This window comes from Pararge aegeria, chromosome 9 (genome assembly GCF_905163445.1).
Source record: "Pararge aegeria chromosome 9, ilParAegt1.1, whole genome shotgun sequence".
NCBI lineage: Eukaryota > Metazoa > Arthropoda > Insecta > Lepidoptera > Nymphalidae > Pararge > Pararge aegeria.
In genome coordinates, this window is record NC_053188.1 from 16,935,709 (window position 1) to 16,959,634 (window position 23,926).

The 23,926-nt window shown below is 36.1% G+C and overlaps 1 protein-coding gene across 3 annotated transcripts in view; it reads right to left on the reverse strand.

Annotated features, from left to right (window-relative positions):
- The window catches only part of LOC120626542, an 83,504-nt gene extending 64,919 nt beyond the window's left edge, over positions 1-18,585 (reverse strand). For all 3 annotated transcript variants that reach the window (XM_039894087.1, XM_039894086.1, XM_039894088.1), the window contains exon 1: positions 18,396-18,585. The gene's annotated coding sequence lies outside the window, so the exon portion shown is untranslated. The remainder of the gene's footprint in view (positions 1-18,395) is intronic.
- Positions 18,586-23,926: the final 5,341 nt, after the last annotated feature.

The following is a 23,926-nucleotide window of genomic DNA, read 5'->3' on the forward strand; positions in this document are numbered from 1 at the left end:
AAAATTATATTAAATCAACTCTTATATCATTTTAATGTAAATAACTTACTACACCCTGAGCAGTATGGCTTCACTAAAGGTCGTAGCACAACGGACGCAGGCGCTAAACTTATAAAACATGTTTATGATGCCTGGGAATGTTCACAGAACGCCATGGGTGTTTTTTGTGATCTATCTAAAGCTTTCGATTGTGTTGATCATAAAACCTTGCTTCTTAAGCTAAGCCACTATGGTATCCAAAACGTTGCACTAAATTTGGTTGCCTCTTATCTCAGCAATAGAACCCAAAGAGTTTGCATAAATGATGCAAAGTCTCAGGGTTCAAATACCTCAATGGGTGTCCCACAAGGCTCGATTTTGGGTCCTTTTCTATTTTTAGTGTATATAAATGATCTACCGTACCATGTCAGTGGAACATGCGACATTGTATTGTTTGCAGATGATACATCTCTAATTTTTAAGACTGATAGGAGTAAAGATAACTCTGACGAAGTAAACCGTGTTATGTCGCATGTGTCGCACTGGTTTACAGTTAACAACTTACTTTTAAATGCAAAAAAAACAAAGTGTGTCGAATTTATCTTACCAAATGTAAAGAAAATTGATAAAAATATAATGATAATTGGTGAATCACTAAAAATAGAGACTTCCACAGTTTTTCTGGGCGTGACCTTGGATAATAAGCTACAGTGGGGTGCCCATATAGTTTCACTAGCGGGTAAACTAAGCTCGGCTGCCTACGCAGTCAGAAAAATTAGACAGATTACTGACGTTGGAATAGCTAGGCTAGTTTATTTTGCGTACTTTCATAGTGTTATGTCCTATGGAATCTTGTTATGGGGTAAAGCAGCTGATATCGAAACTATATTTATATTGCAGAAAAGAGCTGTACGGTCAATATATAAACTTAAATCACGCGAATCCCTCCGTGAGAAGTTTAAAGAAATAGGCATACTTACTGTAGCTTCTCAATATATTTATAATAATATAGTATTTGTAAGACAACATATTAGTCTTTATACACAAAAAGTGGACATAAACAGTCGACTTACAAGAAATGGTCATAAATTAGTGTCATCTGCATATCGTCTGCGTAAGGTACAGGGATCATTTGTGGGATTGAGTATACGCTTTTATAATATGATTCCTAAGGTGATTTTGGACCTGCCAATGCACAAGTTTAAAGAATTTGTTAAAACACATTTATTAGAGCGAGGTTACTATACAATTGATGAATTTTTTAATGACAAGGTTGCTTGGAAGCATCCGGCTCCGCTTTCAGCTCTCACAAGATAGAAAAATGAATGTTAAAATACAAAATGTAAATTGTTGATGTTGGAAAAGAGCAACTGCTGAGTTTCTTGCCGGCTTCTTCTCGGTAGAATCTGCCTTCCGAACCGGTGGTAGATTCACTACAAACAGACAGACTTGACGTTTCAAAAGTGCTTATATTAGGCCTACTTGAAATAAATGAATTTTGAATTTGAATTTATAATGATAAGATTATTTAAAAAAAAAAAACTACACTATCGCATTAGGTTTAAGTATTCTGTAATGATAGTGTTAGAATAAGAATATAAATAAATAAAAAATAAAAATAAACATACCAAAGACCAATGAAGTCGATAAAAATTTTGAAAATATTCGCTGTCCTACATTATTAAATACTCTTTCACACACCATATAAATCCCAATATTGTTTCAGTGTCGCGAACTGCAATGTTTTCCATTTGGCAGGCAAACCAACTTTGTCTGCCAAGCGAGTTTATTCATGCCTTCCACAGGACGCAAATAAAGGATGATGCAATAAAAAGAATACTTAATAGTTAAGATAATTCAAACGGTCCAAAAAAATCGCTGCCTCGTTAGCGTCATTAGTTAACAAGTTACGGATTATAAGGTCCAATCGATTACCGAATCGGAAAACAAGCAATTATTTATTGGGGTTTTTCCTGTAATTACACCCTACTCCTGTTGCCTGTCGCCCTACGCCCTGCCTTATTACGTACTTTGGCAGCATAGTCAAAAGACAAAAATTATGTCCCCTTTCAAGGATTAAAATTACAGTGTCCACTGGCACTGCAACATAGATAAGAGTAAGTTTACCCCCGTTCCTTATTACATGTATCATTATCATCATGGCCGTTTGGCACAATGGGCACCGACGCTTTTTTTTAAGCGTTCTGGAATAACTTTATTTTTTTAAGCAATCTGGAATAGCTTTATTGCTACCTCCGACCCTTTGGCCGGACAGAGGTTATCTGGGATTCCCCCCTCTAAAGGGGTATACCCAAACTAAAAACCACCACAGCATGTCCCTCTTGTTGGCTTTGTTAGATGCCCGGGGAACCCGTTGTATACCTCCCGTACGACTACCAACCACCCCAACCGATTGTTGGGGCTCCCACGCCAACGAGGAGTGGAACAGCTTGAGAGCCCCCTCATACCGTAGAGAGACTTGTGTAGTGACGGGTTGGTAGCCACCCTGTTTTTCGAGTCCAAGGCCGTGGGTTCGATTCTCACAACTGGAATATGTTTGTGTGGTGAACATGAGTGTTTTTTAGTATATGTGTGTTTATATGTATATTATAAGTATTTACATGTATTATTCATTAAAAAAAATCGTTATGCTTACTTTGGGGCTAGATAGCGGTGTGTATATTGTCGTAGTACATTTATTTATTTATTTCTATTTTTCCCGCGACTTCGTCTGCGTTTGATTTTGTTTTTTGATGTGGCATTCAAATTAGTTGTAGTTCTAAAAAAAAATAAAGTAATTCAGTATCGCTAAGCCTTAAATAAGGGGTTTGCTGCTGTCCGCTGAGGAGTTCTGTCCTCTATCTCCAACCACAATTTGGACAAAATTAAACACATGTTATAACCTCTATAGTACAAAAATAATTATTTAATTCGGTTATAATTTGTCGGAGTTATGGTATAAATCGTCAAACACTTTCATCCCTCCCAAAAGAACCGAGCTTAATGTCGGGATAAAAAGTATTCTATATTACTTCTAACACTTCCAAGAATATGTGTACAAAGTATCATGAGGATTGGATTAAGTAGTTTTTGCGTAGCAAACAAACTTACATTCACATTTATAATATTATTAGGGATAGGGATAGGGATTAGCGACCCCCTACCCCCTACGGGTCTCCTCTAAGAATGAGAAGCGTAGCGAAGCGAAGCCCGTAGTCTACCTCGCGGCCATATTTATATAATGTTTTTATTGCTCAAAGAAGGTTTTGTTTACGTTTCCGGTGCGCAAATATTTATCAATATCAAACCATTACTGGCTTGCTACAAAGCACGAGCCTCCTCTCAGAATCAGATGGATTTAGACCGTAGTGCAACACGCTGGTCAAGTGTGGATTGGTAAACTTAACACGCTCTTGAGAACATTATGGAGTACAATTTTATAAATTTAAAATGCATATAAAAAATTTCGGAACCGACAGGATTTGAACCTGCGACTCTCGGGCAATCGCGGCCTGAGCGCTTTCACCATTTAAGCTACGGCTCTCCTACCGTCGATGTCGAAATTAGTAGCCTTTCACATCAGTCTTATAGCGACTGTAGCGTCATCTAGTAGGAAACGTTGCAGTTTCGATCTACTTTTTCAATGATACTTAAATTGATTAAATTAAATACGCACATAACTAACTAGTCGGTGGTGCGTGCCGCGTATCGAAATGAAAGGAAAGCTGGTGTCCTACCCACTAGGCTGTCACCGTTTACGATCACGATTACATATTATTAAAATAAAGCTTAATTTGCTATAGTCCGCGAAAAGCAGGTGTGGAGTATAAGGAGAGAAGACATTATAAATTACACCATACATATTCTCCTGCTGTTCGCGGACTATAGCAAATTAAGCTTTATTTTCATACTTTATCATGGATTTCCGCTAAGTAACGCCCGCTTCTATCCAATTCGATTACATGTATAATATTTGGCCATTATTACCACACGTGCGCCCAGGCTCGAGGAGTGAATAGAGCTGTGGGGAATAATACATTATTGTCCTTTCACCGGCGAGTAAAATCCTTCCTATCTTTGCCTTTTAAATCCTCGAGGCAAGAACGACGGGGTGTTCTAAGTCTGACGTGCCTGTGTGTGTGTCTGTCAGTCGGGGGTGTTAGTTACTAATTTTCAACTCTCTCAATCATCATCATCATATCAACCCATTACCAGCCCACCACAGAACACGGGTCTCCTCCCACGATGCGGAGCGGTTAAGGTCGTAGTCCACCACGCTGGCCCAGTGCGGATTGGTGTTCTCAAAGGTGGTCGAGTCCCCACACACCTTAGGCCTACAGGTTTCCTCACGATGTTTTCCTTCACCGTCGAAGCAAGTGACATTCTTAATTACTAAAAACGCACATAACTTAGAAAAGTCAGAGGTGTGGGCTGGAATTCGAACTTGGCCCCCCGAAAGTGAAAGAACCCCTACCCACTGCGCTATCACTGCTTCTCTAGTAGAATACTACAGTTTATTAAAAGTCGAGGTTTTTTTAATTTTAATTAGAAGAAACCTGTTTCTGGCGTATAACTATTCATTGTCTGATTTTCATCCACAGCGCTGGCTGCAAATAATCCGGTCACTAACCCTTGCGGTTTGACTTCAACGCTACGGCCCTGTGGATCACTATCTAGTACAACAGCCATCCCCATTATGTTAGTTATACTGCGGTAAAGTTGAATATAACAATCATTTGCTTTGGCACCTTTCAACCTCTCTATTTGTCTCTAGGATCTATTCTAGAATATAAATCAATATACGAGTATAACTAAGAGGCATTTAGGAAATCTAAACTGTATGTTCGGAAGACAACTGTGCAACCAGTTAGCCTGAATTTTGGCAGAGAGTTAGTTGAAAGGATGGAAAATAACATAGGCTACTTTTTATCCCAGAAAAAGAAACTGTTCCCACGGGATGTGTAAAAACCGTTATAAGCGTAGACGTTGGCAATAAGTAACTTAAGAAACAGAAAGCAAAAAGGAAAGAAAGTATACTTACTATACACAAAGAAACACATTAAATGTAAGCCCACAAACAAAATATCACTTGTGCAACGGCAAAAGTAGAAAGCTGTCAAACCACTACATTACCATACATTAAAGACGACTTGTAATAGTATTTACTGTTATTAATGTATTTATGATAAGTTAAAGTATATATTAGTTTTTTTTAATGTTTATTATACTATCTATTATTTTATTTGTGTAATCTAGTTCAAGTAGGTATTAGTATGTATTTTTTTAATATGCACAACCTGCAGTATGTTATCCTTTTGTTTTTCTTATCCTAAGGTTGCCTGGAAGAGATCGCTACGAAGCGATAAGGCCGCCTTTTGTATACTGCTTCTGTTTTCTGTCTGTGTTTTTTTTTATTCTTCTTCTTTATTTTTATTTGTGTACAAATAAAGAGTATAATTAAAATAAAATAAAAGTAGGAAACAATCGTATTGTACATAACAAAACAAATTGATGAAAATAATTCAGTCCTGAATAAGTGTTGTAAGTTAAACAAACAAAAAAAATAACTTTACCGTCTCGATTCGGTAGGTCATGTGCGGAATTTATTATCCCAATTAAAGTAGTTTTCTTTGGTTCTATCTAGTACATAAGAGTGTTACCTCTGCCGCTTAGCGATTTACAGTTCCGGTACGATGTCGCGTAGAAACCGATTCGGGTTATGGCCTTAATATAACTGCCATACACCTGCAATAGCACTCTCCAATAGATGAGATTACAGCTAACTTGTAGCAATATTTGGGACAAAGTTGTTAATTTGAATGCCGATTTCATACCATTCATGTGCTGGAATATTACTAACTATGTGTATTATATGATATGTATACACGTATTATCTTTAGTCTGATTGTAAACACAATATAATTAGCATTAAACATGTTCGTTCGTGTACTTTATTAAATATACGTCTTGTACACTGCCCTAGTTCTCACGGACAAGTGTAATGCCAGATGGATTTGTGCCAATGGCCAATTCTTGGGCGCTTACGGATTTAGCGCAATACTTCCATAATCGTCATTTTGGGGTGCAGATAGGGTCTTAGGTCTTTTTGTTTTGTTTTTTTTTTTAAAACTGTCGTCATAACTATATCTATTAAAACAATCGACTTCATTAGGATTTCTAATTCTTTTTAATTCTGCAAAAAATGACAGTTTTTCCAGGCTAAAGAAGCCCTTAGGTTTCCTGGACTAAAAAGTATCCTCTGATACAACTTGCAGTGCAAAAATATATCAATACTTGTTTTTATTAATCTGCGAAAGTGTGTTAGTTGAATTGCTCTTCTTTCCCGCATACATAAAGCACCAGATCAAGGGATGGAAAAGAGACAGTTAAAGAACAAATAAACCCAAACAAAATTAGGCATCTCGAAGTTCCAGTGTCCAGTGTCGGGTCAACTAGAGCCAGCTATTAGACTACGAGTTTGTACATGTATCACGGGGATTTATTCGATGGTATAGGCACCATGTCAGTTTCTTTATGGCCGCGAGATTGCCACGAGGATTAACAGACACAAAGTAAAAGACAGCCTCGTTAATTGGTTAGTTATCAATTTAAACCCATTTAAAAACATGAAAAGTGGATCATTACACACAAATATAATAAATTCTTGATAGCATAACAAAAAACAGGAGGTCCGCATAAAAACAAAAGTTACTGATTAATAAAACCTTAATTTAAATTAAAGTGATAAGGCAATGTAAATTACAGCACAGGCAAACAAAGAAAATAAAAATAAAACATAAAATTCATCAAGATTATAGAAAACTTAAATATTTGTCGGGGAAATCGCAATGTTTCCGCAGTAGATGTGAACACGCCATTGCCGTAAATATTTTCAAAGCGCCTGATTTAATATTTAATAGTGAGAAATTATTTGTAAAAGCTATCTACGGTAAGTTAAGGATAGGAGAAAGTTTTCACAAGCAATCTAACGTTGTGTTGGTATCCTCTTTGACTACCATGTCGGTTCAATGATGTACTAAAGACAGAAACATATTTACACAATGACAAAGATATAAAGAGAGAGAGAGATTGAAGAGCTTCACTATACAACGAAGAAAGGAAAGACGTCAAGATTTGAATATACCGTGTGTAAACAAAACGTTTTTAAGTTTTGAAAAAAAAACTTTATTGCAATTTTTTTAGAATGGTACGTAAGGGTTGCAAGACGTAGCGTGTAACAACAAATATATATTTAAATATATATGTGTATATATGTGAAAATTATATATACATATATATGTTGCACCAGCTACAAAAAATCTATTATTATATATATATATTTTCTCCTTTCCCTGTGGTTGCCTGGAAATGTTCGCTATAGCGACAACCCTCACTGTACCTTCTACCTTAACGCTCTTTTCAAATTGGATTTATATGCCTTCCAAACCGGTGGTAGAGTACTACTACTACACATAGACTGACGGGACGTTTTTAAAGTGCTTTATGAACTAGGCCACTTGTAATAAATGAATTGCGAATTTTTGAATTTTGTGAATTTTCTATGCGTGGTGTACGATAAAAATGTATTCATGCATTCATTCATCCACTACAAGGTGGCCCTTTGCCGCAATCTTATCTACCCAGCTAGCATAGGTATGAGACCAAAATTATATACTCTGACAAGGGATAAAAATAATGTGCCCACCTGCCAAAGCATGGCAACAGGGAATAGGAGAAGTTAACCCCCGTTTATCATCCAATATCCAACGGTAACACGTATATTATTTGAATATTATTTGCACTTGTGCGGTGATGTTCGGGGAGTTGATTAAGCTGTGGGAGTATTTACAAATTTATTCTTTCCCCCGAGGAGACAGATGTTTCGTGCCGAGCTGGTGGGAAGCGAAGATGTTGTCTTAACTAGTCGCGAGCTAGCTATGGCTGTTGTATTAAAACTAACAACCCCTAATCGGTTTCTACACTGCATCGTAATGAAACGCTAATTGGCATGGTTTAATTGGCGCAATTGTAGCGGTAATAGCCCAGTGGGTAAGACTTCGACCTCACTTTCGGGGTGGCCGAGTTCGAATTCCAGCCGCAAGTTATATGCACTAAGTTTTAAGCAATTAAAATATCAGTAGCTTTAACGGTGAAGGAAAACTTCGTGAGGTAACCTGCCCTTTTTATTGAGTTCTCCATGACGTTCTCAAAGGTGTGTGGAATCCACCAATCCGCACTGGGCCAGCGTGGTGGACTACGGCTTTAACCCTTTAGCCCTTCTCATATTAGGAGGAGACCCAGGCGCTGAAGTGAGCCGGTAGTGGGTCAAAATAAAGATGAAGAACCGTCGCCATCGATGGGTTTTCGCTACGGCAACTAGGCTCCCATACATAACACCAACCTCCTTTGCAATGCGCTATGCGCTCGTTTAATATTTAACAATGAGAAACGAAAGCTGGCAACGAACCGCGTTCCCACGACCTTTCTGGCGCAGTAATCGTCCGCAACACAGCTGTCCTTTTATTAACCCCCGACGTAAAAACTATAGATAGTTTGACATGCTGTGTGTGTATGTGCGGCATCGTCGCTCCTGAATGGATGAACCGATTGTGTTTTTGTATCTTTGTTTGAAAGTTCAATTAGTCGCGATCGTTCTAATAATAATGCGAAAATAAGGCGAAATAAAAGTTTTTCACCACTCCCTCAATGTAAGGACTTGACTTGTAGAATAATGTACACGATATTACAAGTCAAGGGTGTTTAGATTTTTATTGTCCTAGTTATGCGTCCGCGTTTATTATGCGTTTATACAAATCCCGTGGTAAACGTTTGTTTTCCATGGAAAAAAATTAGCCCTGTAATAAATGTCCTTTCTTTTCGTCTTTTCGATTAACTATATCCCAAATATCATAGAATTATAAATATACAGAAACCTCCTTCATGACATTATTGTATGCAGTGCATTATGTCCAAAAACAGTGAAAACGCCCCGCGCACGTCTCATTTTACACCCACTGAATGTTGCTATCCCACATTTATTCATATTCCCTTTTCATGGTTAACGTTTAGAACATTAGAGGTAAAATAATTAGTTTAAACTGCTAATGGTATAAGTTTTAGCCACTAGGTTATCACATACGATAATAATAGTTTGAAATTTGACAATATTTCGACCTGTTTAATAGATCGAGCTGTCTCTCAATAAGTTCAAAGTTCATATAATACTTAAGCTTACAGAAAAATCCAATTATAATGTTAAGGATTACTAAAACGATAAAAAAGCTTGGGTGAGAATTGCTCATACTTCATAGCTTAATATAAGTTTACTGTGGGATGGTGATAACGACGCTATGTTTGTTATGCGGACGCTATGCGGGCTCTTAGACCAGGGCGCGTTGGAACGTTTGGAACCCTAGCTTTAGGTTTAAGTTGGCGAACGAAGTTAACACCATCCTCTTACAATTATGTAAACATATATGTATGAACGCTTCATAAGAGCCTGTCATAGGCCCATGAATTTTAAATTTGAATTTGATCACGACAGGACTGTGAAGGTGCGCCTTATGTCATTCTATTTGTAGGTTTATTATCAAAAGCTATTCGTCACTTTTCAATTTTGTAGCCGTGCGACCTTTATCCATAACTCTATCAATAGATTCAACTCGGCGCTAACTTAAATCCGTCCTCGCGATTGAAATTTCTATTTATACGAATTTCCAACGAATCTCTATCTTATCTTAGAATATAGTTGCGTTAGGTAGAGAGAGCTTTACCGTGATGTAATTACCATCTAACCAAACACTGTAAATGAGCATTTAGCCAGCTTGGTAGACTACTTCCTAAACCTTTCTCATTGATCATTCTGAGAAGAGACCCGTGCCCTGTAGTGGGCCGGTAATGATGATGAGGATGATATTGATCCAACTAACTATACTTTATTTACTCAAAAACGTAATTTTTCTTCATAACCCTTAACCTCCCGCGCCTGCGGACAACGGACTTTTGTCACATCAGTGCCACAATGAATACAAGCTGGTGATATTAACTGGATAGTTGGGGGGGGGGACTTGATAGTTACATAGCTCGGAAAACCGATGGACGTTGGGGTTCCAAGGTGTTGGAATGGCGACCCCGTACAGGTAAACGCAGTGTTGGTCGCTGGAAACAAGCGGCCCAGGACCGTGGATTATGGAACTCTCTACAAAAGACCTATGTCCAGCAGTGGACTTCAATTGGTTGAAGGGATGATGATGAGAATGAGGGGTTTTTCAACAAGAATTTCGTAACTCCTCGCCGGTATTGAGAATTCGCTAGACTGAAAACTTCAATTCCTAACAATAACACCAAGTTCTTAAACTCGCAAATAATAGCGAATACATAAAACGAGTCTTTCTATCCCAGACAACTATCCACCCGAGGCGAAGATTTGTACCGTATACAATTCAACCGATTCAGTAAAAACTTTTTCTTTGATTCCACTGCAATCTGCTAGGGATCTGGGAGTTATACTAAACTCAATCCTTATTTCGTTTCTACGCGGTATCGTACCGGAACGCTAAATCGGTAAGCACGTCTTGTGTAGGGTAGTAACTATACACACCTGAAGCCAGACCAGAACGACAAAAGTAGAGGAATTATGAATTCCCAAATTGGTCTTTTTGGAGATCAGATCGCCATGCGCCAGGGAGGTCAACAAATCTTGGCAAAGGGATAGCGTGCAGCCAAGAGACCAGTCATTTCCATTGTATATGATTGACTTGCTCAAAGTAGCTCCTAGTTCTATCAGAAAGGACTGCGCTTATTCCGTGACTTCACTGTTGCTTCTCTCAAATATTTTGGAATAGAATATTTGCACCCTGTGACGCCATCTGTCGGCGGTGAACGTTGGCGTCTGCAAGTGCTGTTTCTGTGTTCGATGTTTACTGATCAATAATAAATTTATTTATTTATTTATTTAGGAAGCCAACGTTATATACAATGTCTTAAAATTATTATAAACATAACAGTAATATTCTGAATTTTACATTGTATACACCACTTATAGGCTAATTCTGCATGCATCATGAAATAGAGACGTTCTTCAATAAAAAATAAATATTTATAGTGAACCGAAATATTTTGTTTTATTGCTCTGGAATGTGAATTTCTACACAATTTGTCAACAAGTGTTGGCAATGCCGCAGTGGAGTATAATCTTAAGGTACATACGGGACATTTAAATAATCTACATATACTTAGACCAGATTTCTGTCCTTAATATCTCGGCACAAGATTTTCTGGGTACCTATCATAATTTTATATGACTTTCTAGCGAATGTATTCTGGCGACTACAAGTCTTGGAATCATGGCGACTAAAAGTCATCTTCACTATGAATTACCCTAATATAACTAAGTACGCAGTGCACACCTCTTGAATATTTATGTTCTAGCATAACCTAACCTAAGTTTAAATATTAGTAGCTCAGAGATAATAAGAGCATACTTTTCTTTTACATTTCTTTTAGCTTTACTTTGGAGCTCTTTATTTATCGCTTCAGATTTATATTCGTGATTTTGATCCAACTTATATTATAAATGTGAAAGTGTGGATGTTCGTTACTCAATCACGCAAAAACAGCTAATCGGATTTGGATGTAATTTGGCACGCATGTAGCCTTTGACAAGGAAAAGAACATAGGTTACCTTAGTACCCCATTCCTTAAGTAGTTCCCGAGGAAAATTTTATGTTTGTTTCTTTCTTTGTCCTTCCTTCACGCCCTATTTCAGCAACCGATCAACTTGTTTTATGGCATAGAGTTAGTTGAAAGGACGGAGACACGAAAACAAACAGTTCAACGAGTTATTTAAAAATATCATAATAAATGAAAAACGCGGGCAACACCTATTTTTTAAATCACAGTCACACTATTTGTAAAAAAGTTTACAATCAACATTTCGTACGTTGTTAAATTCTCAATGCCATAGAAAATCAGGACCTAGTTAAGGTACCATACGATACCCGTCACACGTGCCTGGCCTCGTATATATTGACAGCATAACAGGAAAGGTTCAATTTCCTGCTTATATGTATGTAACGCTGTAAATGTATGTATTGGGCAAAGAAAGCTAATGGCGTCCTTCGAAATACGATAGTTGCGCAAAAACTCCGTGCTTACCTTCGTCTCGTTATATTATATAACGATCATGTTATATCTTTGTGTAACTATTGTTTATAGACTTGGTACGAATACTACTTTAAACACATCATACGATTAGATTATATTAAATTATAGATAGACAATTGTTTATGTCAGTTTTCGCGAAAGTCAATTGTTTTCTACGTACATTTTTTATTTTATTTTCATTCAAGTCACTTTTTTTTAAATTAATTTACATGAATATAACTCAAATTAGAAAACACATAATAATAATTACAAACTAACATCAATATAAAAAAAAAATATAAGTCACTTTTTAGAGAAATGCTTATGAATAAAATCCAGACCATCGGCATTGACTTTCTTAATAATTTATCTTTATGATTTGAAGAGTGATGATAGAAGCTGAAGTCAATTATATAAAAATAAAAAGAATGCGTCAACAATCGCGACACAAACTTTCATCCTAATGTAAATTTTAATAACCAGAAGGTATATATTTAGAAGGAAAAAAAGCAAGAATATCTCGGCAACATAATGAGAAACTGAAAATACGAACTGTTACAACTCATCATACCGGACACGATCCAATGAAAGTGAAGCATGGGGCCAAGAAGTACATCTTGTATTGCAATCCTAAGCCAATGGTTTGGAAAAACAAAAAGAAGAAGAAAGAAGAAGAAAATTCTTAAGATTTTCACCAAGCATCATTTATGTTTTATATACTTTGGTGTGGTTAATATAGAAGCTGTTTCCTTTTACGGCTTTGGTAGATTGGAAGAGGTCTATCTTGGTTTCTGTGCTCATATCTAGTGTAACTACACTTTTTTCTTTGAATGTGTATTTATGGTACATTATTCATTCTCAATTCAAAATCGAATCTAACAAAAGAAAGACCGCTTTTATTCAGATTCGAAATTTAAAAAAATAATATTCTTTCTCAATAATATTTTTTGTTTAAATGCTATAAATATCCGAGCATTCTGCCGTAAATACAAAATGACGGTTATACGCAAAAGCAAAATTAAGGCAAAATCTTGAATTTCTTTTATCAGTGAACCTGAGTAAACTTTATAGGTAAAAGCGACAAAATGTTGTCGGAAATTATTGTAATTAGAGCTTCAATTTTGAATTACCCAGCCGGGCTGTAATCAAACTTCTACTTCTTTGAAACTTTCGTTTATTATTGAAATTGCGTAGCGACTGATTTTCTTTACAACCCCAAGAATTATATCACCGTTTTTATTTTCAATCCCACACGCAAAAACGACGCTTGCGTGAGTGCTTGCCTGTGTGCGTGCGTGTGTGCGTGCGTGTGTGCGTCTGAGTGTGTGTCTGTCAGTCTGTAACCTCCGACAAGTTGGCCCTTGACTGCAATCCCACCTGATGGTAAGTTACGATGCAGTCTAAGATGCTAATGGACTAATCTGTTAGGTGCATAGCAGTTGTATTGAAGTCTTGCTACTAATCTGTTTTTACTAGCGTCGTAGCGTACTACGTTTTTGTTGGTAAGGTGATAACTAACCAACTAATGTTTAACACCAATAAAAAACTGTAAATATAGTTCAAAAATATTAAGCGTACGTGTACACGTGACAAGCGCTATTCCCGTATCTTACACGCACGGCAAAGATCCGGAATTCCATTCCGGCTTCCGGTTTCCGTTTTTCCCGCCTCCTATAATGTCAGTACATTCAAATCAAGAGTGAATAGCAAGGCCACAAGCTGCATTGTTACCAATTCTGTTTTACAGGAATCTCTGAACTAAACTAAATTAGTTATCTCTCTTAGTCTAAAAGTTAGTCTTAAAGTAGTGATATCCTTTTCACAATGCTATTGTAGAGAAAAACAGCTATAGTTTTAGGTTTTCATTGCTATCAAATTCTGTTGTATACAAGGTTACTTTTTCAATTGGAGCTTGAAATTACCGGATGCGATTTTAGTATAGTTTCGCTGCGATTCGTTTTTGGTGATTCCTAGGAGGCATTGAGTTCAGTTTTAAATTTTATATTTTTACCACTTTTGTACATTTCGACGAAAGATTGGTATAAATAAAAAATAAAAAAAACATTTAAATATCATCAAATCACTATGTTTACATGTACCTATAGTATTTTTAATAACAATTGGTAATTATATAACATTTTGTAATATTGTTTCGTAAAGCGAATAACATATATTTCTTCGCTGTGACGACCTATATAATATATTTACTACACACAGTTATTAATAGTTTTCACATATATTACTCTTACATATATACGGCCCCCCGAAAGCGAAGTCGAAGTCCTACCTTTCAAGCTTTTACCGTTTCAAGCACCACCTACTCCCTGGCCTATCACCGCAAGTTACTATATATTTGATGAATTTCCTTATAAATGTATACTTATTGACACCTTGTTTTTTTATTATTCCACTACTAGTTAGCCCTTGACAGCAATCGCATCTTCTGGAACGTGATGATGCAGTCTTAGATAATAACGAGCGAACCATTGGATATTGGATAGAAGCAGGCGTTACTTTGCGGAAATTAAAAATATATTATGAAAGTTAAACTTAATTTGCTATACTCCGCAAACAGCAGGAGAATCTGTATGGTGTAATCCATAATTACTTATTTATTTTTTATTTAATTTATTTTTTTATTACACAAACTACTAAAATTATTGTTCTTCGCATCCTGAAACTCACATGAGTTTATTTGGACGCTGCACATTCCTCTAAAATCTCATAAGTTTAAATATATACAATATCATATATTAACCATTAAAAAGCAATACAGTATACAGTATACAGCAGGTAGTACACTAATAAATCCAGTGTAGGTAATTCTGTACTGCGAGCCATCGCGTCGCTCAGTAGATACGAGCGACCGGTTTGGCGCTGCCCCGAATGCATACGTTATACAGGTGTTCCAATATTACTATGTTTAAAGTTTTTAAGTTAGATTTATTTCATGGTAATATTTGTTTAGAATGCGTTTTACGTTACTCTCCGTCACTGAATTTGTCAACGTTAAGTTCAATCCGTATACTCCACACCAAACAGATCCTCGGCAATCGAACCTCATAATTTCATAACGAGCTAACCTGTTAGAGATATGGTAGTTATGTTAAACCCGTACCTCTTATGGTTTTCTACGCGCTATATCCTCCAACGCTTTATTTTCTATAGTAATAATTATTATTGCTATTTGTGAATCAATAATGTATCAACGTATTATTTTATTTTCATTAAATATAACATCTTCCATTGAATGATATCAAAATTTACCGCTTGCTGAACATTCTCGATTAGCGGTGTGTCTTTATCGATAGGCTAGTAATTACCCACAACTAAAGGATCCCACCAATCCAAACCTAAAAAAATCAGAAATTGACACAGCCGACAATCGAAACCACGATTGCAAAACCACAGCGCTTACCGTTGTATCAGTAAAATCGTAAATGAAGGTAAAAATCAAAAGAGGAGTTTAAGCATTTGCCAAAGTCCAAAATCACTTTAAAAAATCACAAGGTCAAATCAAGGAGCAATGCGTAATCCTATATGAAATCCATAGTATTAGAAACATACAGAACCCTCATTCAGCTTTTATTGCCCATGCATTGTGTCCAAAAACAGTGAAAATGCCCCAAGCACGTCTCACTTCACACCCGCGGAACGTTGCTAGCTCGCAAACTTTTATTTTACCTCGAACATTAAATGTCAAATAATTCCTGTGAGCTGCTGAATGAACTGACTAACTGTTCGAGAAACATTACTAAAGTGGAGTGGTTGGTGATGCTTTAATATTAGCCGTGTACCTATACGGTTTCTGTACATTTTTATTTCCGTGATGAAATCATCTTTTTGTCTCAATAGGTTCGTTTGAACCTCTTAGCTTACATTATGATGCACATAAGAATTTTATTGTTCTTTCCTATTTAGCTCTTATTGAAGTTTCCTTTTTAACCTTAATCCGCAATTTAAGTTATTACAGAACTCTGACTATTTAGTCTGATTTGCTGTAACGTGTTGGCAGTGGCGTGCACTTCATACATGCACAAAAGCTCTGCCTACCCTAAACATTTTGTATAACTCATTAATGCGAAGGATTGTTCCATTTTATGGCATCTTCCTTCTTTATGCATACCCTGGTCGAAAACTCTGTGCACGCCACTGTGTGTTGGCCACGGGACATTCGAGTCGCAAGAATTTATGCGCGATGTGACTGGCGAAGCTTCTAATGAGTGAAACAATGTATTTCTAGCTTGTCCAGATGGCTAAAACCATGCTTTTTTTTCAGTACAAGTTGGCCCTTGACTTCAGGTGAGATTGCAGTCAAGCAATGGCGTGCACAGGGTTTTTGACCAGGGTATGCATAAAGCAGGTACATGGCACAAAATGGAAAAAATTCCCGAAGTTTATAAAAACGAGTTATATAAAATAATTTGGGTATGCAGTGCTTTTTTGCATGTATGAAGTGCTAGCCACTGCAGTCAAGGCCTAACTTGTATTTTAACAAGAGTCTCTTGAGCTTAATTTTGCATGTGATGTTAGGGTTGTATCTGATTATTTTCAGTAAAACCTATGTCAGAGGTTTACTCAAAAACTATAAACGTTTCGTTATCACAGTCTCAAAGACAGTAACCTCTAAAGCCTGTAAAGTATTATTTCGGTTTCATTTACACGTTGTATACAATCAAAGAACCTATAAACTGTGAATTTAAATTTAGCACTCGTTTGTCTAGTTATCATTCTTTTAAGTATTGTATTTGTGTATAATGTTTATATATAAGCTGTGAATTAAAATGGAGGAATAATTAAATTAATAAATAATGTTGTGTAATAACAATATGTAATACTAACATTAATATTAATCTTAACAAAAAATTATAATTATGGTAGTAGAATGTAAAATGTAAAATTTGCGTTTTTAAGTATCATAAAACATCGTACGGCTGTAGTGATTTTTATCAAACCCTTACTGGCGTTTACTGCATGTTTGCTCTGTCTAGATTGCTTTCTCCGATCTGTGTACTAACTCACCCTGCACGGCTAGCATAAGCAAAAAAAAAAATTATATCCCCTGACAAGGGAGGTTTATTGGGTATATCAATCTCTCGTTATACAAAAACCTGATAACGAGATACGCGAATTCTAGAATTGGGTTTCGTGGGATTCCTACCCACTAGACCCCCTCGGGGCAGTACATGATGGGAAGCTCCGGTATCTCCTAAAACGCACCGGTGCGGTTAAAAATAATTAGTATCTTATATTTAGTGAAGTTAGGAATTTTTCCCTAGCGTTCCCGAGCTATTATTGCTAATATGATAATTAAAATTCCTTACGACCTCCCTGGCTCAACGGTGAGCGCTGTGAATTTAACTATAAGGTCTTGGGTTCGATTCCCGGCAGGTGCAAATTGGAAATTAAAATTTCTGAATTTTCTCTAGTCTGGTCTGGTGTAAGGCTTTGGTCGTGGCTAGTTACCACCCTACCGACAAAGACCTACCGCTAAGCGATTTAATGTTCCGGTGCGATGTCGCGCGGAAACCGATTAGGAGTATGACCATTGACCATACTACCAAACCGGCTAGCCCGCTACTATCTTAGACTGCATCATCGCTTACCACCTGGTGAGCTTGCAGTCGAGGGCGAACTTGTAGTTATATAAAAACTTTAAAGCCCACATATCCGCAATGCAGCAGCATTGTGGGTATATTCTTCAAAAAGCTCTATAGAGGCATCTAGCAACAGTCCTGGACGGAAATAGGCGGATGATAAAGTATAACAGTATTCAGTACACTAACTCGGAAACCCGCATCAGAGTAGCACGGTAGGGTAGACTCTCTGTCCTTCTGGTGGTAACTGCTTAAAGGGTATGGAAGGGATTTAATAAAAAGTTTTGCAATAGCTGTAAGTATATATAGCATCATTGGTTAAAAGTGTTGTTCAGCTATTTTTTTAATAGGAAAAACAGCTTTGGGAAAGGAAAAGAAATTTGTCTTTCCTTTCTTTTCCTCTTCACACCTCCACTAGTAGTATGAGACAACTGCTCTTTATTAATAAGGTTTACTTTTTTTTTTTAAGTCGAATGTTGAATTCCATGCAAACACAGTCGCGAATATAAATTTGTTAAGTTTAACGAAATTTATTTAGTTTTTATGATTATTAATAATGCAGATGTGCATGCAAACAATTATTATTCAGCTTGTTAATATTTATGATTGTTATTTAAAGTAGGTATCTATAATTAGTTTACTAACAAACTTCTTTGTTTTATACTAGAAACTTACCCTGTCATTCCGTCGCACAATGAGAAATCTGAACTACCCAGGCTTATGCCACGCTGTGTCGAACCTTATTCCCTTGTGCCACATGTGTCAAAATCCCCTGCACCTATTGCCACACTGTCACTTATAGGTAAATTTTACTCATTTATGTGTTAAAAGCAAAAATATTAAAACACGGGCGCGGTTTAGGAGCTCCGGCTGCGGACTACGGGTTACTGAGAATAGGGATGTGAAAATGTTGTATCGACATGGGGGTTTCTTTGTTGGCGTTGTATAGTGATAAGTTGGAAATAATGACCGTACTGTCTAGACTTGGTCAGATTAATAAGTGAATGAGTAGCTCAAGTTTTGGCAAAGTTTCATAAAATAATTAAAATAACATTAAAACCCTAGTTTGTAATTGTAAGAAGAAAAGAGCCACATGATTGTACGGAAAACAGTAAAGAAAACAGGCAACACAAACATTATTCGTTTTTAAATGAAGTATTACACTATTACTTAAACACGTTAGTAATGTATTCATGCGTTTTCATAAATCAAGGACGGATGACTAGAGTCTTTTAAATTACATATTTAAATAGGAAAAGAATCACTTCTGATTTGTGAGGTATTGGAACTTCTTAAAACTAAAGCAACGCGGGTTTCAAATGCTCTGTAGAATGGATTGAAAACGACAAAAAATTGCGTTTTTGAGAACGTAGTTACTTCACCACATACGTACTCAAATACTGTAATAGATCTTCTACTACTTATACATAAGTAGTTGAATACTAATGTTATCTGTTTAATCCATTATCGTGTAAAGCAAAACATTTTGGAACTATGAATTGTTAGTGATTTTCTAAAAGAACTACCAGAGATATTAACATCAAAAATAGTGTATTAGTAAAAGGAGAACCGAATGATGTTCTAGGAAAATCGTTATGCGTATACACACACACAACAAATTTCAACAATAATCAACTGATATTACCCCAAGGTTGTTTGGGTTTAAACAAATATTAGAACTTGTATGATCAACGGGACCGATAGCTGGAAGTGGTAGAAAAGAGCCAAAGCAAGAGATCTACTTATATTGAGAGAATCAAGCAATTCATGGAGCCTGAAGGGATTGCTGTATCGATAGAACAATTGACAATACCACATCACTAGCAAATGGAATAGGCATGCGCAGTGTTTCCAGACGTAGTCCCCAAATAACGTCTCCACGCTTTGCGGTAAATTATACATTCGGACAAAACTATAGCTTTTGGGAAATTTTATTATTTATACCACTCTGTTATATATAGTTTAACGGTTCCGAGAGCTTTGATTTTAAAGTAGGTGTAAGCTGTGTTTAGTGGTTTTTGACTTGCTGTGGAATTACTTGTGTGTGGTTTCCAGGTTAAGTACTATCTATTCTGGAGTTTAAGTGCCCCTTTAGCTTTTTTGAGCTTAAGTTACTGCGATATTTTTTATCAATTTCTCACTAAAGATCCAAGTCTAGGAAATATCAGGGTAAGTCCTATGATTTAAGACGATGATTTGGTTCGTGTTTTTATTGGTAAATAAAATTTTACGGTAAGCTGAACCGATTTTGCTAAAACTTTTTGTAGAAATAATATGATTATTATTATTGTGCAATTGTTCTAATTATATATGAGTAAATATGCGAGTGTTCAATCAATTTAAAGTTAAGTGATAACTGAAGCACAAGAGTGTTTATTTTGGAAATTGTTTCTCCACCCCTATATATAAGACGCATCAAAAGTTCCACCTATGGGCCTACGTGAATAAGGATATTTTTGACTTTGACTTTGACTTTAAGAAATCATGTGTTTAGATCGTCATCACCATCATTATCAACTCATTACCGTTCAACTACAAAGCACGGGTCTCCTCTCAGAATAAAAAAGGTCGTGCGAATCGTCGTGCTCACCACCCTGGCCAAGTGCGGATTGGTAGTCTCTACACACTTTTGAGATCATTGCGGATAACTCTCAGGCATGCCGATTCCTTCACGATGTTTTCCTTGAAACAAGTAATATTTATTCGGTAATGAGATAAATCTATTCAACTAGTGCACTAAATAACTCCTTGATCAAATAACATGACTTTTGTTATAACCATCTTCCACAATTCGCAGCGTATTCCTACAACTATTATTTTATAGTCGTTGAAGACTGCAATGTGAATGCAGCACATGCCATCAAATATATACTAATGGTTAACGTGTTCTCTTTAACGAACTAAATTATAACCGTAACTTTATAAGCTCATTAATAATATAATAATAGATGCAAAATTGGCCCCGCTTTTATTAATATTAATAGGTTTAACATAGGACTTACATGTAACGAATGACGTATTCAATGTGATTATGATATTATATCGTTATAATTTATTTACTTTTATATGCCATCTTAATCCTCTAGATAATAAGCTATATACCAATAAAACATCTAAAGAATGAAATTTTTTTATATGAACTTGTTACCCAGTCGGATATAAATAAACTTAGAAGTAACTTAAATGCAATATTGACGTCGGTTCTGCTTACGAAATTATTTCAATCTTACGCTAACATGAATGACGTTTTGATTCTGTGTAAACTATTTCATGAAAACCAAAAATAGGGCTATAAGGTCTAAACTTAGCCAATTTGAGTTGTGAATGTTCTCTGGCGGGAGGCTTCGGCCGTTGCTAGTTAACAGCCTCTCAAAAAAGAGGTGCCGCCACGCGATTTACGTTCCGCTACGATTTCGCGACGAAACCATTTAGGAGCATGGATTTAAAGCAACTGCCATATCCAACCCTTACAGGTTAGTCTGGCTAAAGACATAACATAATCTGCCTTCCAAACCAGTGCTAGAGTTACTGTTTCAAAAGTGTGATGACACACAAACCTATTATAATGGAGGTTTTAATGAGTTCATTACCCCCTGAGAATGAAAATAATTCACTTGCAACCTTCTCCTTTTTTTCTCATTCTTAAGTTGCCTGGCAGTGATCGCTGCTAAAAGATAAATCCGCCTTTATATTCTACCTTCATGTATATACCTTAAATTGATAAGGTATACAAATAAAGAGTTATAACAATGCAGGCATTCCAGTGTTCCAGACATTGGGTTAACATAATTCAAAACAATTCCTTAATTTAAAAACATCAAGAAACCCATTCTAAATTCAACTTAAACAAACAAACTAATGAACTTTAATCAAACATTCTGCTGAGGTGAAAACTATCCCGAAACTCTCCATCGAAATCTTGCGCGAGGTAATTTATCTCGTTGCCTCTCGGTTTAACGCTCAGCCTTTTTGATAACGGATCAATATGTGCTGTGTATGATTCCCCGGTAAGAATGTGAGATATCATGTTTTTCTGTAAAGCAGTTCTTAGTTCGCCCGGAGCTATGAAATGGACATTGAAACTCCTGTGCCTCGAAGACAACGTTAGCCACATATTATCACTACAAAAGCAATACCCATAGAGTACTGTAGATAACTAGATAGAGTACTACAGAGTACTATAAAACACTAAGAAAGTGTGTCTGTTTGTTTGCCAACTATGTCTGACTCAACCTCATTACCGATCGTTATTAAATGTTATCGCTACCTACATCTTAAAGGATACTTTTTATACCGGAATAAAACCCGGTAATATTCCCACAGGATTTAAAAAAAAATTAGAAGCCGTAAGGATTAACAGCAAAATCACTATTGACGAAAATTTGCATGACTATGATAACTTGCATCGTAAACGTACGTCAGTGGCGTACATAGAAGGTATGCACAGGGTATGCAGATGATATAAAATGAAGAAAATCTCCAGTACGATTTATAAATACTGGAGTAAGCTTAAGGGTAGGCTTTTTATAACTGTTACAATGCCTACCCTTAATTTTTTTATAACTCGTACTGGAGATTTTTTCCCTTCTATGCACGCTACTGAGGTACGTGATACTACATAGTCTAAAATACAAAAATAACATAAATACTTGTACCGATAGTCTAGTAGGCATACCATAAATTCACGTAAAATTGTTAAATAAACAGCATGTCCTTGCCGTACCCATTTTATCGATCGACTTTAAGGACTGTACCGTCTGTCCTTAATAGCTCAATTAAAAGTGGGTAGGGTCATTTTTGTGTCTTGTTGACCACTTGCTAAGTTTATTTGTCTAACCAAATATACTGCTTCAAATATAAGAAAAAGTAATGATAATACATTACATTTTGCTAAAATTCCATACTAGCACGTATATCCACAAAAATTACTCTGTTTGCGCATAATTTTTCCGATCCCTTGATATTCAATAGAACCTCTGTTATGCTACTACTACCGTGAAAGTCAAATTCAAATATTTCTTTATTTATATAGGCACACGGATGGCACTTTTGATGCGCTGAGTAAATACAAAATGTGCACATAGTAGTGATGGCGATAACTACATTTGTAAACTTAAAACTAAAGCTACGAGGGTTCCAAACGCACCTTAGTCTAAAGAGGCCCACAACAGGCCGGGTGTTCTTTTTGTTATAACCATCTCTCATTGTCATTTGAAATTATTTCAGAAGCATCCTGGTTAGAGTAAAAAATAACTCCCAAGCTTTTTAATCGTGTACGTAATCCTTTATACTGTAATAGCTTTCGCTTAATACAAATTTTGAACTTTTTAGTGACATCCCCAATCGGCCAAATTTTAATTCCATTTCAACTGGTTTAATTCAGGCACTAAATAGAATAATTTATGATAATGCTATACTTTGCTTCAAACTTTTATCTATTTTTAACCCTTCGCCTAGGAGAAGTTTTAAAAAAATTAATACTAATATAGGTACCTATTTCTTTATATTTATTTAAAAAAGACTTCAACAAACTGCCCCTGGACTGTTTGAAAGGAGTAAAACCTCCTATCTGAGGTGCTATTAGAATATCGTCTCAAAATTTCCAATTTCTACGTTCAGCCGTTTTTGTTCAAGTTGCTCAGTCAGTCAGCACAAAACCATAGTTATAGAATAAAGATTATTATTGTAGAGTCCTCTTCCCATAGTATATCAATAAATATTGGATGTAATCTTCCGTAAATAGTGGGTGTTATAAGAAAAGGTTGCTTTGAAAATCCCTCTTCGAAAGTCGTCTTACATTCTATTAATTCAAAAAGAATAAAAACATTTCTACTGAACCAAATAAAATCAACAAAACACATTGTACGAAAGCTGTAGCAGTAAGCCGCGATCTAAATGGAAAAATATTTTCCCAAAACCCCCGCTGGGTCTCGTTTTGTACATCAGCGTTTTGTTCCACTTCCAGGTATTTCCGATTCCGATATTGACTTTAAAATACAAATATTGAATAATGAAAATGCTTGATATTTCGTTTCATAACGCTATAAAAGCCACAATTGATTGAAGTTTATACCTCGGTACAAAAAAAGAGGTGTTATTAATATGTACTTATAATAAAATGTAACTGGACGATTCCGGAACATTCCCATCAACCCAAAACAGATTTAATTTCTGTTTAGTTGTGTACTTTGACTTCGATGTGCAAA